We start from the raw sequence: 15,970 nt of genomic DNA, 5'->3' as shown, positions 1-15,970 counted from the left end.
GAAAACCAGGTTCAACTCCCTGCTCAGCCCAATTTAGAGCCAGTACCCCAACAAGGTTACTGGCTATTTGGGTGGAAGGGGCAGTATTTAAAAAACACAAGTTTTCTAAAGGTCTCATTTTTGTTTCATGTTAAACAATTTCAAAACCTGGAATTATTTTGCAAAATGTTTCTTGGCCAGCTCTATGGACAAGTTCCATTCATGAAGGCTACAGAGCTTGTAAGCTGCACATCTCTAGATTTTTCTCTTGAGAAAACCAGAGGAACGAAAAGAACATATACTCATCCTAATAGTATGTTAAAAATGTGAAATAAAGCATTCAAAAAAGATAAAGAGAGTTCAAGATTTAGTTTCTCTTATAATTTTAACTCCCAAAAGTTGCACATATATAATATTTTGTTCTCTTATTTTCCTAGTAAAATGTAAACTTTAAAGCATTGTTATTAATGTGTACAATCTTAGCATATGTTATGGAAGAAAATGTAATATGATAGATTGTGTGTGCTTTATTACTTTATATATTATTCTCAAAAACATTATGAAACCAAAGCATCTAGAAATGGGTCACATGCAACTATTATTGACATTACAATAGTACCTGAAATCCCCAACAAGGGATCACGGACTCATTGTGCTGGGCACTATACAAATGGTGGGGGTGGGAGGAAAAAGGGGGAAAAAAACAAAAAGGAAAAAAAAAAACAACCACCACCCTAGAGAGTTTATAGTCTGGACAAGAGTCCTTCAGTGAAATCCTCAACCAGGGGTCTCAAATACGTGGCCTGCAGAGTTATTTCTTATTTCCTGTGGTCCGTCACAGGCGCCGACTCCACCGGCAGCCAAGCTCCCCTTACCCCTTCGAGTACACCACATCCCTGCTCCTCCACCTGCCTCACAGCGCTTCCTACAGCCAAACAACTGTTTGGCAGCACTTAGGACTTTCCAGGAGGGAGGGGGGAGGAGCAGGGATGTGGCATGCTCAGGGGAGGAGGCGGAAAAGAGGCAGGGCTGGGGCAGGGATTTGGGGAAGGGGTTGGAATGGGGACAGGTAAGGGGTGGGAATAGGTGGGGCAGGGGCGGGGCCTCATGGAAGGGGTGGATTGGGGGTGGGGCCTGGTGCAGAGGGAGGGGGCTTTAACCAAAGTAATTCTAAAAGTACATGCGTGTTTAGTGGTCTGAGTGAGCTGCATTACTAAGTGTTTCTATTTTATTAAAATTCTTCTTCTCATTACAGTTTTTAAAAAGTTAATACATTGACTTTTAATAGCATACTATATTACTCTTCATTTTTTTCATTTTTGACTATGCTTTTGTATCGTTGTATGAAAAGGTTTCAGTGTTGCGGCCCTCGGGCCAATGTACTAGCCCTCATGTGGCCCTCGTGGTGATTTGAGTTTGAGATCTCTGTCCTAGGCCCTCTGAAATCAATGGCAAAACTCCCTTTGGAGCCAGGATTTCAACCCCTGAACCTCCAATGTGCCGAACACCTCCTGTCAGGTGCTAAGTGCAAAAATCAGTCATTCCAGGATTAAATTTTACTGTAAAAAATGTCCTTAAGGAATCATGGCAATATAATAGTTGAGGAATATCACACGGCTCGCTCCCAGCAGGGCACCCTTGAGCAGTCAACCATGGCAATACAGGTGAATCCTGCTTCAGCTTCCTCCTTGCTGTCCGTGGGGTCAACCAAGTTGCCCATCTTTTCTCCCACAGATCAGACAGATGGTCAATTACCACACATGAGAGAAGAATGATGTTCTTCTTCAAGTCCAACTCAGGCCCTAAGTCTGGGGGTTATTTTTTAGTACAATTCCAATTCCTCTAAATCACCAACCTGCAAAGTACAACAGATGCAAAGGCAGTAGTTTTCCATCCCTACTCCAGGGATGCCATCTCCAGGTCACCCACCCAAGAGTCTACAACCAGCCTGTTCTGACTTACTCTACCCTTATTCCAGGGCCCATTTTCCATCTACCTGGGATTGAACAAACCCAGTTCTGTAATTCCTGTGCCTCTGTTCCAGAGCCTCCACACCACTAGACATTCTTCACACTTATTACCATTCTGTCGCATCCCTCACCTCAGGGCTTCTACAAGACGGCTTCCTGAAGCATTCCACTCCTCAAACCCCTTCCGATGAGAGTCCTAACCCTGCTGAACAATTCCAAAATCAGCCTCTTGCTCTTTGGTTTGGCCTGCCGTTGGCTGAGCCAGTTCTTCCCTTTTACCTAGGGATCTCCACACAAGCCTTCTACCTGGCATGTTTCCCTAGCTCTGGCCAGTACTGTCCCACTGACTCCTCAGTTCTCTCTCATTCACCCCAAATATGTTTTTTTCCCTCTCTCCAGACTCATGCAACTCTCCCCAAGCAACTTCTACTAGTGCCCTGCTACTTCCTGTTCCTCCTCTTCCTACGTACTGCCCAGCTTTTTTGAGAAGCCATGTGAATTCAACCAGGCCCTACTGCGAGGCAGCTAATTAGTCCTATTCCCTGGGCCTGATCCCTCCTAAAGGGGCAACTCACCCTGTAACAGGGACCAAATCCCTATTTTCTTAAACAACTCAATAAGATTCTCCTTAGACAGCACAGCAGAAGAAGGTTTTTAAGAGGAACTTAAATCTGAATAATATAGGGACCAGCAGGCCAACCAAGTGAGGGAGCTCTTGACTCTGAGGAAAAAAAGAAACAAAAGTTATTGCTGGAAAAACTGACATACAAATGGACAAGAGAAGGAATGCTGGCAGAGCGGAGGCAGCAGGGGGCAATAAAGGAGGATGAACAGGGAGGAGCAGAGTTGGATAAGGTTTTGAATGTGTAAGCAGTGTCAGGATGAGCTCCACCCTGACATTTGGTGGTGAGGTGTGGCAAGTTGTGGAAAAGAACTTCAGGGGCCAATCTCATTTGCATAGGCACACCCACCATGCCTAGAATGAGACCATAGCTGCCCAAATGGTCACTTTGGCTGCTGTGGGATCCCCAGTGTCTCTGTTATTGGGGCAGGAAGAATAAATTGTTATTACCCTGATTATGGGAACTGTGCTTGGAACTGTACGTGGCCTTTTGTTATGATGGAGGGATTCACCATCAACTAAGTAGCACTCGCTAGGCAAGGGTCATGGGTTCCAAAACTGTGTGAAGGGAGAGAGGCTGGGGACAAGTAGTAATACTTGGTGGCATGGGCCCCACATGCTAATTGCACTTCCTTCTCTCTCCACTGTAGAATATTGATTTCATTAGAAGTCTAGTTATAGGCTGCTGAGCTCATTTTGGGCTGACAGTGCACCAGCACTGGGGCTCCCCTACTACGAGCTGAAATCACTGAGTGTTGTATTAAGTAGTGGGGGGAGCCTGAAGATATATTGTGGAGCAGTTTGCAGGACGGCTGGAGTGCCTTGTGGACCGCCTGGTGAAGCAGTTCGACGCAGAGCAGTTTGTGGATGGCAGGAGCTGCTTGTGGGCCGTGGAGCTGAGCGAAGGAGTTCGTGGGGCGGCTGGCGGAGCGGAGCGCAGCTGAGCGAAGGAGTTCGTGGGGCGGCTGGCGGAGCGGAGCGCAGCTGAGCGAAGGAGTTCGTGGGGCGGCTGGCGGAGCGGAGCGCAGCTGAGCGAAGGAGTTCGTGGGGCGGCTGGCGGAGCGGAGCGCAGCTGAGCGAAGGAGTTCGTGGGGCGGCTGGCGGAGCGGAGCGCAGCTGAGCGAAGGAGTTCGTGGGGCGGCTGGCGGAGCGGAGCGCAGCTGAGCGAAGGAGTTCGTGGGGCGGCTGGCGGAGCGGAGCGCAGCTGAGCGAAGGAGTTCGTGGGGCGGCTGGCGGAGCGGAGCGCAGCTGAGCGAAGGAGTTCGTGGGGCGGCTGGCGGAGCGGAGCGCAGCTGAGCGAAGGAGTTCGTGGGGCGGCTGGCGGAGCGGAGCGCAGCTGAGCGAAGGAGTTCGTGGGGCGGCTGGCGGAGCGGAGCGCAGCTGAGCGAAGGAGTTCGTGGGGCGGCTGGCGGAGCGGAGCGCAGCTGAGCGAAGGAGTTCGTGGGGCGGCTGGCGGAGCGGAGCGCAGCTGAGCGAAGGAGTTCGTGGGGCGGCTGGCGGAGCGGAGCGCAGCTGAGCGAAGGAGTTCGTGGGGCGGCTGGCGGAGCGGAGCGCAGCTGAGCGAAGGAGTTCGTGGGGCGGCTGGCGGAGCGGAGCGCAGCTGAGCGAAGGAGTTCGTGGGGCGGCTGGCGGAGCGGAGCGCAGCTGAGCGAAGGAGTTCGTGGGGCGGCTGGCGGAGCGGAGCGCAGCTGAGCGAAGGAGTTCGTGGGGCGGCTGGCGGAGCGGAGCGCAGCTGAGCGAAGGAGTTCGTGGGGCGGCTGGCGGAGCGGAGCGCAGCTGAGCGAAGGAGTTCGTGGGGCGGCTGGCGGAGCGGAGCGCAGCTGAGCGAAGGAGTTCGTGGGGCGGCTGGCGGAGCGGAGCGCAGCTGAGCGAAGGAGTTCGTGGGGCGGCTGGCGGAGCGGAGCGCAGCTGAGCGAAGGAGTTCGTGGGGCGGCTGGCGGAGCGGAGCGCAGCTGAGCGAAGGAGTTCGTGGGGCGGCTGGCGGAGCGGAGCGCTGCTATGGAGCTATGGGGCGGTCATCTTCAGATCATGTAAGGTGCCTCTTACCCCCGTCCCATTTCCACCCAGGTTGGGAGGTAAAGCTCCGCAGATAAACTTTCGAACTCTGGGGCTACCCTGACCAGGGACAGAGACTTTTGGGGCATTGGACTTTTGGGACTTTGGGTGATTTGGGGTTGCTGGACTCAAGAACCAAAGGGAAAAGGGCATGCCCCAATTTGCTTGGGGTGGGTTTTTTTTGCTCATGGGTTGTGTTATGAATCCTGTTGGTGGTGGTTCCCCAACATAATGCCACATTGTTTCTCTCTGTTATTAAAAGGCTTTTGCTACACTCAGGCTATGTGCTTGCGAGAGGTATTGCCTCTTGGAGGCGCCCAGCGGGGGTGGTATATATTTGTCCCAGGTCACTGGGTGGGGGCTCGAGCCAGTTTGCATTGTGTTGTTGGAATGGATCCCCTAGATATTGAACCCGGCCCTTGTTGCTGCCAACTCTGACGGGCAGAAGGGTTACAAATGTGAATGGGAAGCTAATGGAGGGATTCAAATAGAGGAGTAGTCAGTGATGCCAACTCTTATGATTTGACTGCAAGTCTCATGATATTTGCGTTTTTTCTTAAAACTTCAGCTTCTGGAGTCATGTGATTATATGAGAATCTCAGGGTTTTTTTGTTTTGTTTTTTAAATGCAACATTTTAGCCCTCATGGTTGCACAGAAAACCCTTAGCACATTGGCCTTGTAGAAATCTTAAATAGCAGAAGGCAAAGAAAAAAATACCAGAATTTATTTATTTGAAATCATTACTTTAATGCCAATCTCATCATTTTTTGTGGCCTGGTTCACAATTACTGAATACCTGGTGTTGACAATACTGTGATGTGGTTAAATTAGATAATAAGAGGTACTGTGATTTCACATAATTAGTCTTCTAGGTTTTAACTCAGCAAAATATGTAAGCATATGCCTACATTTAAATCTCATTGACTACTCAGATGATTAAAATGAAACACATACTTAAGTACAGTGCTAAATTGGGGCTTTAGTTAAAAAATAGGTAGAAATCCTTTTGTAGGAAATGAAGTCCAAAGTTTCCTATGTAGCAGAATTTAGAAAATAATAATTAGCACAAGGTAATAGGACCTTGTCCCTTCTCCTTATATAAAACAAAATAATTTAGATGTATTGGCTTACTAGCTAATAATACAGTTAAGTACAGTCTGACTAACTTCCACAGCTATAGCGTATTTTTTTTTGTGCTGGAATCCAGCTACCAGAATTTACACATTTGCTCAATTGCAATATATGTATATTTATTAAATACAAATCTAGATGCAATGCATTACTGATATTGAGAAATCAAATACTGGAATATCAGAAAAAAAGTATTTCTATCACAACCTTAGGCTGGCTACATGGAACAGCTTGTGTAATTCATGGTGTACACTGAAAGATAATTACGTATTTACTGAGTTCTTGCACATGCACATGCAACTGCTGCTGAGGTCAATAGGAGTTGTACAAGTGTATCTGATGGTAGATTTTGGCAATCTGTTTTTTAATAAAACCCTCCTTAACCATAATGGTTAACCAGGGGAGGCAAATAGGATGCATGTTGCAAGGGGTCTGGGGGAACACAGAGGAGAATACGGAAATGCAAGAGATTAAACATTCTCCATGTGGATAAAAGCCTCCCTCTCTTCTCTTCCAGTATCCACTGCTGCTATATCTCACGGATGTATCATTCCCCATAGACACCCTCCTATAGACTTGCTTCACACAACTCTCAGTCTACCTGGAGAACTCCTTGCCAGACGATGTTGTAAAGACCAAGACTATAGCAGGGTTCAAAAAAGAACTAGTTAAGTTCATGGAGAATAGGTCTAACAATGACTATTAGCCAGGATGGACAGGGATGGTGTCCCTAGCCTCTGTTTGCCAGAAGCGGGGAACGGGTGATTGGGGATGGATCACTTGATGATTACCTGTTCTGCTCATTCCCTCTAGGGCACCTGGCATTAGCCACTATTGGAAGATGGACCTTTGGTCTGACCCAGTATGGAGGTTCTTATGCTTACAGCCAGAGGAGGGGAACTCCGCTTTGGTGTGCCACAAACTCTGTCAAGAAGGGCTCTCATCCTGTTAAACGCCAAGCCAACTTAAACTTTTGGCTTTTCCATTTAAAAAGAAAAGGAAGATTTGTAAAAAAACTTTTTTAAAAAAGACAGACAGGGTTAAAAGTGGATATCCACAGAATCCAGACAACAGTCCCTAAAACACAGTATACATTGTTTGGTCCTATTGGGAATCCTTTACAAAAGACTTAGAAAAAGTCTGGAAATGAACAGCTATGGATCCAGCCAGTTTCCACTGCCATATAATCCATCACCATCGCCGCCGCACACATATACATAATGCTCATGCAATCCCAAAATTGCCCCAAAGAAAATGTGTACAAAAATGCAAAAAGGTGAAACTATCTAATAAGTAGCAGATTATCAAAAACCCATCTATTATATTTACTACTGCATATATTTTGAAAATTTTCTTGGTATGCAATGTTAAGTTTAAGTGGGTGGTGTAAATCAGAGGTGGGAACAGTGAGTGATGAAGAATGATATGACAACAGGGAACTGGACGGATACCTTAGTGTAAAAGTCTGTCAGTGTTCTCCTGAAAACCCACTCTATCAGCAGGTGGCTAGAGGATGTCAAGTGGGTCTTGCTGACTCACTAGTGCAGATTCCTCCACTCAGATATAAAATAGATGTCTGTGGCACTCTAGAGGATGAGGGGAGTAAGGGTTTGAACTAATATATTTTAATTGTGTAGCAAGAGGTTTTTATGAATAATAATAATAGTAATAATAGCTAGCTCTTATCAGCAAATCTCAAATTGGTTGATAAAGGAGGTCAAGATCACCCCATTTCACAGATGGAGAAACTGAGGCACAGGAGGGGGACATGAATAAAAGTGAAAACAGTCAGCTTTGGAGCTATGAAATATGTTGAGTATATGGGGATTTATTTAAGTATACTTAAATCTACTATTTATTTAGCTCTAATTCTTAAGATAATCAATTCATATTTGTATTCCTCCCCTGCCTCCCAAAAAGTAGTAATACTATTACAAGTTAGAATTGTAGCAAATTGGAAATTGACCTCTTGATAAGAAAAGCGGATTTTACAATACCTACTCACATCTTTCTAACTTTACATATATTTATGTAAATTATAAGGGAGCAAAGTGGAGACTGAGTGGAATGGTACAACTTGCATGGGTTAATAATAGGGGGAGAATATGTGGCTTGAGTTAGGCAGCTGTATACCTTCATTGTTCATTTCCAGACTTTTGAGGATTTGGGGATTTTAAGTTATTCTATGGAAATTTGAATACTTTTCTAGCTTTTACGGCAGATTCCATTGTTTCAACCTAAAACTATTTCCTTATGAAAACTTTGTTTACTAATAAGACTTAGAGATTTTTATCAGAGCTCTCAGAGGACTTTCACCCCTTATGCCATGTTATAATTAACCTTTGTTTATATTTTATGAAATATGCCCTTGGTAGGTTGACATAGGTTGCCTGTAGAACAGAAAAGCAGTTTCTCATGCCTTCATATATTTCCAATATGTATAAGCACTTTGGCTCCAAATCAAAAATTTCACTGCAACCACCAGTCCATAAGCTATTAAAAATCCAGTGCAATTTCTAACATTGCCTCTATTAGACAAGGAAGAAACAAGATCCACATCTCGGGATTTAGAGAGCAGTTGTTGAAACTATGTGAGAATGTCCCAGAAGAGGAAATAACACTAGTATTTTAAGCCAGAAATATTTCACATCTAACTGGTTGTGCATGAAACTGAAGATGTACTAATGTTTCATAAATTATAATTTCCTAATATTTTATAATATTTGGTCATATTAAAACTGGATGGGTATGGGAATAAACACTTGGGTAAATATACCTCAAAGAGCAATGAACATGTTAGCTTTATCTTTATAGTAATCTAGTAAATTCTCACCACCTGCACTCAAGGACAGAGACCTCTTCTGTTTTGTGATTTCTGCATGACCCCACTGGCCTCAACTCTTCAGAGAGCCACAACTGGCTCCTTCATGCTTCCCATGCCAGTGAGCCAAGCCATCCTTACTATCCATTTAGCCCAAGATGACTAACTTTTATTTCTCTCAAATCAACCCACTCTCCCCTCCTCCTCAAAAGCTTGGGAGAACATGTAACTCTTGCAACCCAGTCTAGCACCTGGTAGCTCTGTCAGACCTGGGGCGGGGGTGGGGAGGTAGCTGTTTCTAAGGCTTCTTAGAAACAAGACTTCTTACTAAGAACACATTGCACCATTTCCCTTCTCTCTAAACTGAGATCCTGATGGCTCAAGAGCCTCACTGGATATTTTCTTTCTTTGTACCACACAAGAAGTAGCCTCTAAGCTAGCTGGGAGTTAAACAATTTTGGGATCTCAAGTTCATGAGGAAAAAGAGGAAGTCTAGTAGTGGTTAGAGGACTAGTAGAGGTCAACATATTTTTCCTCGGTCAGGTCAAGAATCAAATCAAGCCAAATATTTAGAAATTGAATGGATTTGTATACAAACTAACTACATTTTAGGGAATTTCAAATCCCTAATTGTAAATTTGCAAATGCTATGCTTAATTGAATAAAGATAATTTTTAAAATATCTTATGAAGTGGTTTGCCCAAAGTAATACTTTTCTACAGCAAGATTCCAGGTTTACTAAAAAATCATTATATCAACTGTTTAAAACTATGTCGTCCATAGGTGCCGGAACTAGGGGTGCCACTGCCCCCCTAGGCTTGAAGTGGTTTCCATCATATACAGGGTTTACAGTTTGATTCATTGGCTCTTAGCACCCCACTATAAAAATTGTTCAAGCACCCCGATGTCATCTCCTTAAGAGCTTACAACCAATGCAGAATCCATCTGCATGTATGGGTGCTTTAAGTGGATTCTAATGCATGCATTAACGTGCATTTACCTACATTTAACTTCATCTGCCATACTAGTATCCTAATTTTCTTAGGTCCTTCTGGAGAGCCTCGCTATCCTACCTAACCTTGAATAACCTAAATAATTTTGGGTCATAAAGTGGCAATAATCAATTATTTATATTGTAGTAGCACAATGGGGACCCAACTGGGGTTCAGGGCCGCATTGCACTAGGCCCTTGTACAAATGCATAACAAAAAGACTTACCACAAAGAGCTTACAGTCTAAGTATAAAATGATAGAGAACAGGTGGACACAAGGAGCAGAAGACACAAGGTAATAGTGAGATGATTTTTTCACTTCACTTTTCACCATTGTCAGTGTTGTGCCACGGTATATTTCTCTCTTCATTCTAATCTTCTCCATGGAATGATCTGATCCCAATTTTAGCCCAGCTGATTTCTAATAAATTCACTGCTGTATGTAATGCAGGCCATTGCGTATATTGGACATAATTTATAGCCAGCAATTTAAGTTAAGTCTGCAGAGTCTACATTTTATAAGTTCATTTGGAACAGGCACATTAATATTTAATGACAATTACAAGAAACACACTGAATATTTGTGACTTTTATTTATGAGTGCCTGACAAACAAGTCCAAGCACTTCTAGATAGCAGTTGCTCAAATCTCTGGAGAGTGGCTGAAGAATGGCGCACAGGCCAACTAAAACATCACCACACAATGTGTACATGTCTGCCTGGTTAGTGAGCTCTGCTATTTTAATCCTTTCGTGCATTTTTGGAAGCCTTTAATCAGAGATGCAGTAAACTGTTTGAATTTTACAGTACATGGTAAGTGTAAATACTACCAGATTAAATGGTTTGGGTTTCCGTTCTTTGTATAAAAAATCCCAGCCTAAACATCTGTGCCTGTGAAGATTAAAGGACTAAAAACTCTGGAAATAGAAGATGTTTGTATCCATGAGTCACTGCAGAGAGCTACAAAGCCTGAGAAGCTTAACTGCCCCACCAACTGATTTCATCCACATCTGAAGGGACTTAAATATTTTCTAAACACTTGTGAAAGTAAGCTGCTCTGAATCAATTTAGCACAGTCTTTGTATGACTAGAGCTTGAGACTTCCTTCTAACTCTGCCTAATCTTTCACACCAAGAGCACATCCATTGTTGGCTGTGAGCTTAGTGTTCAAGACAGAGAATGTTGTCCACTGGGAATTCAGCTGAGATCATGTACTTACAAAGAAACTCTCAGCCCAATTTTTATCTCACTTGCAGCCATTTTACACTGATGCAACTTGACTGACTCAGTGGAGTTACTCCTCCTGATTTAAACTGAGGTAAAGGAGATCAGCATCAGGCTCTCAGATTCTAGAACTGAGAGGCTTCTTCAGGTTAAGTCATTACCAAATTCAGGCCAATAGTCAAAAATATTTTAACGAACTAAACTTTTCCTGTCACTGATGATCACATGTTCCCAATACTTTAGGCTGCTGAACACCTTCTCGGAAGCCATCAGCACTCAACTCCCACCAGGAGTTGGAACTCAGTACCTTGCAGGATCAATCCTGCTATGCCAAAATGATGCTCTTGTCACTGCACAGTGTTTATTCACATGGACCCCCAAAACATTTTATTTATATGAACACATTGGCCCAGATCCCTGGCTCAGGCTAAGTCCCCTTTGCATCACTCCAGCAGCAAAAAGGGCACTTAAAGCAGCCCTAAAGGGGCAACTGGCGATTCCCCCAATGTAGGCAGTCTGATTAACTTCCCTCCCTTAAATTTACACTGGGCCCCAAGTCTAGGACAGACAAAGTTAGGTCCCATACCTAGGGATGCCAATCTTGGTTGGATGTACTCCTGGAGATTTCATCACATGACAATCTTTAATTAAAGATTAATCCTTAATTCCTGGAGACCACATGCCAATCCTGGAGGGCTGGCAACCCTACCTGTACCTGTGAGGGATTTCAAGGTCTAATATCTCACAATTCACCTGGTCTAGAAGTGGGAGATTTATACAATTGGAACGGAGAATCTCCCAGCTTTCCAGGCACAGCACTTGCTGTACGCCCTGGAAGGTCCCAGGCTTAAAGTAGTTACAGTTCTGCGTATATGAAAACTATTTTCAGAGATCCACAATAAAGCTGTTCAATAATCCCTGATTTTCACAAGTGTTGATGAATATATGAGGGATAACATTCTTCACAAACATTATGTGAAAAAGAAGTGTGTCTTGTTTCTATCAGTTCTATCCCACAACTTAAAGGATGGGAAATTTGCTGAAAAATCTACCTCTTGCTATCAAGCTATGCTCTAGAATCTAAGCTTTCACTTAAAAAGAAACAAAAAACTTCTCTCACTCTCCATAACTCATCTTCACTAGACTTTTGAACATCAAGCTAATAGTTTGTTAATTAACTTGAGGTACTCACTATGTTCATAAAGGCTAGTGTGGATTCTTCTCACGTTTGTTCCAGTGGTAAATTCTTCTACATGTGCATATTATATGTATGGAATATATGAATATGCAAACATTTGTCCTTTACCCAAGGGATAAGTCTCTCGGTTTAGGAAAATTTTCAAATTTAAAAACTGCTCCTGAGTCGACAGACAGCCTGGAACAATAGCTCAAAGAGATGTGAATGGCCTTGGATCCTCAACTCTGAAACTTTAAAGAAAAATAACTGCTATTGATATTTTATTATTAGTCATATGATCATAGTGCCTAAGAGTCACAGATCAGGACCTCATTGTCCTAGGCAGATAACAGTTGTGTTTGTACAGCATTTCACACCTGATGATTCCGAGGAGAAACACTGAGGTAATGCGTTTATTTCATAATCACAAGCGGCCTTTGTGTCTCTCCACATCTCAAGTGCCAAAAGCCACAACTGTCCCCTACACTCCTGCCAAAGTCTCCATCTTTCCCCACATCCCAATACCTTGATAGTGTGCAACTAAATCGGACAATACAAAACATCTGCAGCTCTGGAAGTGAGGGAACAGTGTAAAATAAATTTATCTTAATATAAAAATATCACAGGAGCTACTGTTCTGATTGTAATTTTATTTTCATATGTACTTTGGTTTTTCATATTTACCTCTGTGTTTTTGATTCAGATGAATCTGAAGCAGAATTTGCAGAGTGTTGCATAATCCAAAATCCCTGAGAATTTTGAATCAGCTTGCCTTTTGACTAGCTTTCTACTAGTTTTAGTTTCTTACTTTCTCTCAAACCTGGGAAGTTGAACTCTTGGTAGCTCGCTTTTCAGATATCAGGATAGGAATAGTACCAAAGTGGTTTTTTAATTATCTAAAACAGATTTCTTGTAAAGTATATGGTGTACACAGATCACACCAAGATGTGGTATAAAATGTTTTATTGGTACTCATTTAAGGTGAACTGCTTAACAATATAATGAAGCTTTTGCAAACTCATGTTGAAAGAGTTTATATGTTAACAACATTATTTCCTGCATATTCATATATTCCATACATATAATATACACATGTATAAAAATTTCCCACTTTGACACCAGTGACGTGTAATCACTTGTGCACTGAAATTAGGCAACTGCTTAACAGTACACAGTTAACTACCATGCAACCATTTTATACAGGAAGGGAAATAAACAAATATGCAAATAAGCTAAAAGACAGTTGGGGTAAATAGAAGCTCTCACTTTCACTGTACAATCCCCCTAGTCTATTCAGTGACATTAAAAATATACTGTTCCTGGGAATCAGAACATTCTGTGATAAAGGGCTCCGTAATGAACACTGGATTGTGGAATCACTGAAGGAATCCGTTGAGAGAAAGAGCATAATAATCAGGGCAAAAGCTTTGGTTTGCAAATAATTCAGTAAACAATGATAGGAAAGAAAATATAGAAGCCTTATTTTACTTAGAAGTGGGCTATGCCTTCAACCTCTCTCTGGTGGTTAGACACGCTTTTAAAATTGTGGCTCCATACAAATTCAATCTACAGTGATTGCTTCAATCAGATTTAAGGAGCTGCTCAGGGAGTTCCCCAACAGCAGTGGGACATGCCTTTCGGGCTGGTGGCAACTTGCCATGGTGTGGAGAGTTTAGGGAGAAGAGAAGGAAATAGTTGATCCTTGGGATTACTCCAGCTTGAGTTCAGAACTTGTTACACATAGGAAAACAGCCAGGAAACAAAGCAACTCCATTGACTTCAGTGGCATTATTTAACATTTACACCAATGTAACGGATAAGAATTTGGCTCTTTATGTCCAGAGAAGTTTCACCCCTAAAATTGTACAGTACATGAAAAATAGCTACTGGTACTCTGAAAAGGAGCAAGACAGCAAATTTTGTTGTCATAGTTCTCTTTTATCATAGCCACATAACGCATACAGCAATAAAATAGCTAAACACACCACCAAAAAATCTCTTAAAAACCCAGGAATATGTGCTTTGGTGGTAGTGCTTGGGAAGAGAATTATAAATCCTGCAAAGTACCAAACCTTTACACTTCTGTTCATAACAGTATGACCATTACAAGAAAAGGCCAAACAATATTTATTTAACAAAACTACACAGGAGGTGGGGAGACCAATAATGGAAAGAGTAATGCCAAGTAGCAAGAACATGCCTAATGGGTCAATCAAATCTCTCATATTGAAGGACAATGGAAAGTAGTTGGCCAGACAGGAATGGCATCTCAGTTTAGTAGATACTGAGGGCCACAGGTGCCGACTCCGTGGATGCTCTGGGGCCGGAGCACCCACAGGGAAAAATTAGCAGGTGCTTTGCACCCACCGGCAGCCAAGCTCCACTCTCCTCCTTCTCCCCCCTTCCCCAAGCATGCTGCATCCCTGCTCCTCCCCCTTCCTCCCAGCGCTTACCACCCCCTTGCCGCCTAACAGCTGTTTGGCGGCACTTAGGACTTTCCAGGAGGGAGAGAGGGAGAGGAGTGGGGATGCGGCGCACTAGGGGGAGGAGGCGGAGAAGAGGTAGGGTAGCGGCGGGGACTTGGGGAAAGGGGGTGGAATGGAGGTGGGGAGACAGCAGTGCAGAGGGGTGGGGGGGGAGTCGAGCACCCACCGGGCAGAGGGGAAGTCAGCGCCTATGCTGAGGGCTTGATTGATCTTTTACTGTTAAACTTCTTTGTTTTTATGGCATTTGACTTGAAGCATTAATATTCTTTTACTGTTTTTCTAGCTGTGTGTCTACATGACACAGCCTACACCAAGAGAGCCCTCTAGTGTAGATGCAGTCTACACCAACAGAAGGAGTTCTGTCAGTGTAGGAACACTATCTCCCCCAAACAGTGCTTGCTACATTGACAGAAGCACTCTTCTGTTGACACAGATTCATCTATATTGAGATTTTGTTCTGTTTTTAACTTTTTATTAAGCCAAAGTTATAATAAAATGTTAACATGCTATTTTGTAAATTACTTATTCAGGATCATTCCTGAATAAATAATATTCAAAGAACATGACTAAAGATTTTGGCAGTATTGCTATGTATAGACCAAGCCTCAGACACAGTTCTCTTTATTCTTCCTTTAAATCCAAACTCTTTCTAGTCCATCCATTAAAGTCCAGGTAGGAGAACACAAATTAAGCGTAAAATATAGCGAAGATTCAAATATTTTGTTTCCAGACTACAACTCATCTGTGTTTACTAATATCAGTGGGTAGCCTAACCTCATGATAAAGTACAGTCTATGTATACATGTGCACACACACACACACACACCCCGCAGGCTAAAAGCTATCAGAAGAATCTGTTTTTCAAAAGTTGCTGATAAGCACAATAATCCACATCTCAGAAGTGATGTAACTTTAAACATCTGCTGCAAACCAGCTTTTATTTGAATCTCAATTTCAGATTCAGAGTTAATAGCAGAGCAGTACAAATAGCTCTACTATGTTTGTTCCTAAAGTTACATGAATCCATTCTTCATTTTTAGTTCACGTGGTCTGGTCCCTATAAATTTAACAATGCTCATCAGTTTCTAGTGACCACAAAAATTCTAAGTGAAATTCAATTGCAACTAATGTGTTTTTTGATAAACTGAAGTTTTGCTCTTGAAGGCAGCAGAAGTTCAGAATAAGAAACTGCAAACAAAAAGAAAACTCTCCCAAATAGTACTGTTGTCCCTACAGCCTGTTTCCATTTGCACTTCTGCACTATTTAAGTAATTTGGCTAATTTTCCTCTCTAGCTAAATTTAGGCTAGTGTGCCAAAAATGGATTATTTTTGTGTGTTTCTGAGCCAAGTAACCTATTGAGCTCAGCTCCTGCAGGATTTGCTGAAGAAGAGTTTTTCTCTTCTAAAATATTTCTTACTATATGTTGGCATGCAGGACCAGACTTTCATTTCTCTCCTAATATTAACACAGCCAATAAGCCAAATCCTATTAGAAGCATATCCAAAGCAGTG

The 15,970-nt window shown here is 42.9% G+C and overlaps 1 protein-coding gene across 2 annotated transcripts in view; it reads right to left on the bottom strand.

Annotated features, from left to right (window-relative positions):
• The window catches only part of THSD4 (thrombospondin type 1 domain containing 4), a 622,386-nt gene that overhangs the window by 560,139 nt on the left and 46,277 nt on the right, over positions 1–15,970 (bottom strand). Inside the window, exon 2 of one of the 2 annotated variants that reach the window (XM_073303717.1) lies at positions 2,525–2,670. The exons of the other annotated variant lie outside the window; for it this stretch is intronic. The gene's annotated coding sequence lies outside the window, so the exon portion shown is untranslated. The remainder of the gene's footprint in view (positions 1–2,524; positions 2,671–15,970) is intronic. 2 annotated transcript variants of the gene reach the window in all.

The sequence above is a fragment of the Lepidochelys kempii genome, chromosome 10 (assembly GCF_965140265.1).
Source record: "Lepidochelys kempii isolate rLepKem1 chromosome 10, rLepKem1.hap2, whole genome shotgun sequence".
Lineage (NCBI taxonomy): Eukaryota > Metazoa > Chordata > Testudines > Cheloniidae > Lepidochelys > Lepidochelys kempii.
Note: the sequence above shows the minus strand (reverse complement) of the source record. Positions and strands in the feature narration are given on the sequence as shown.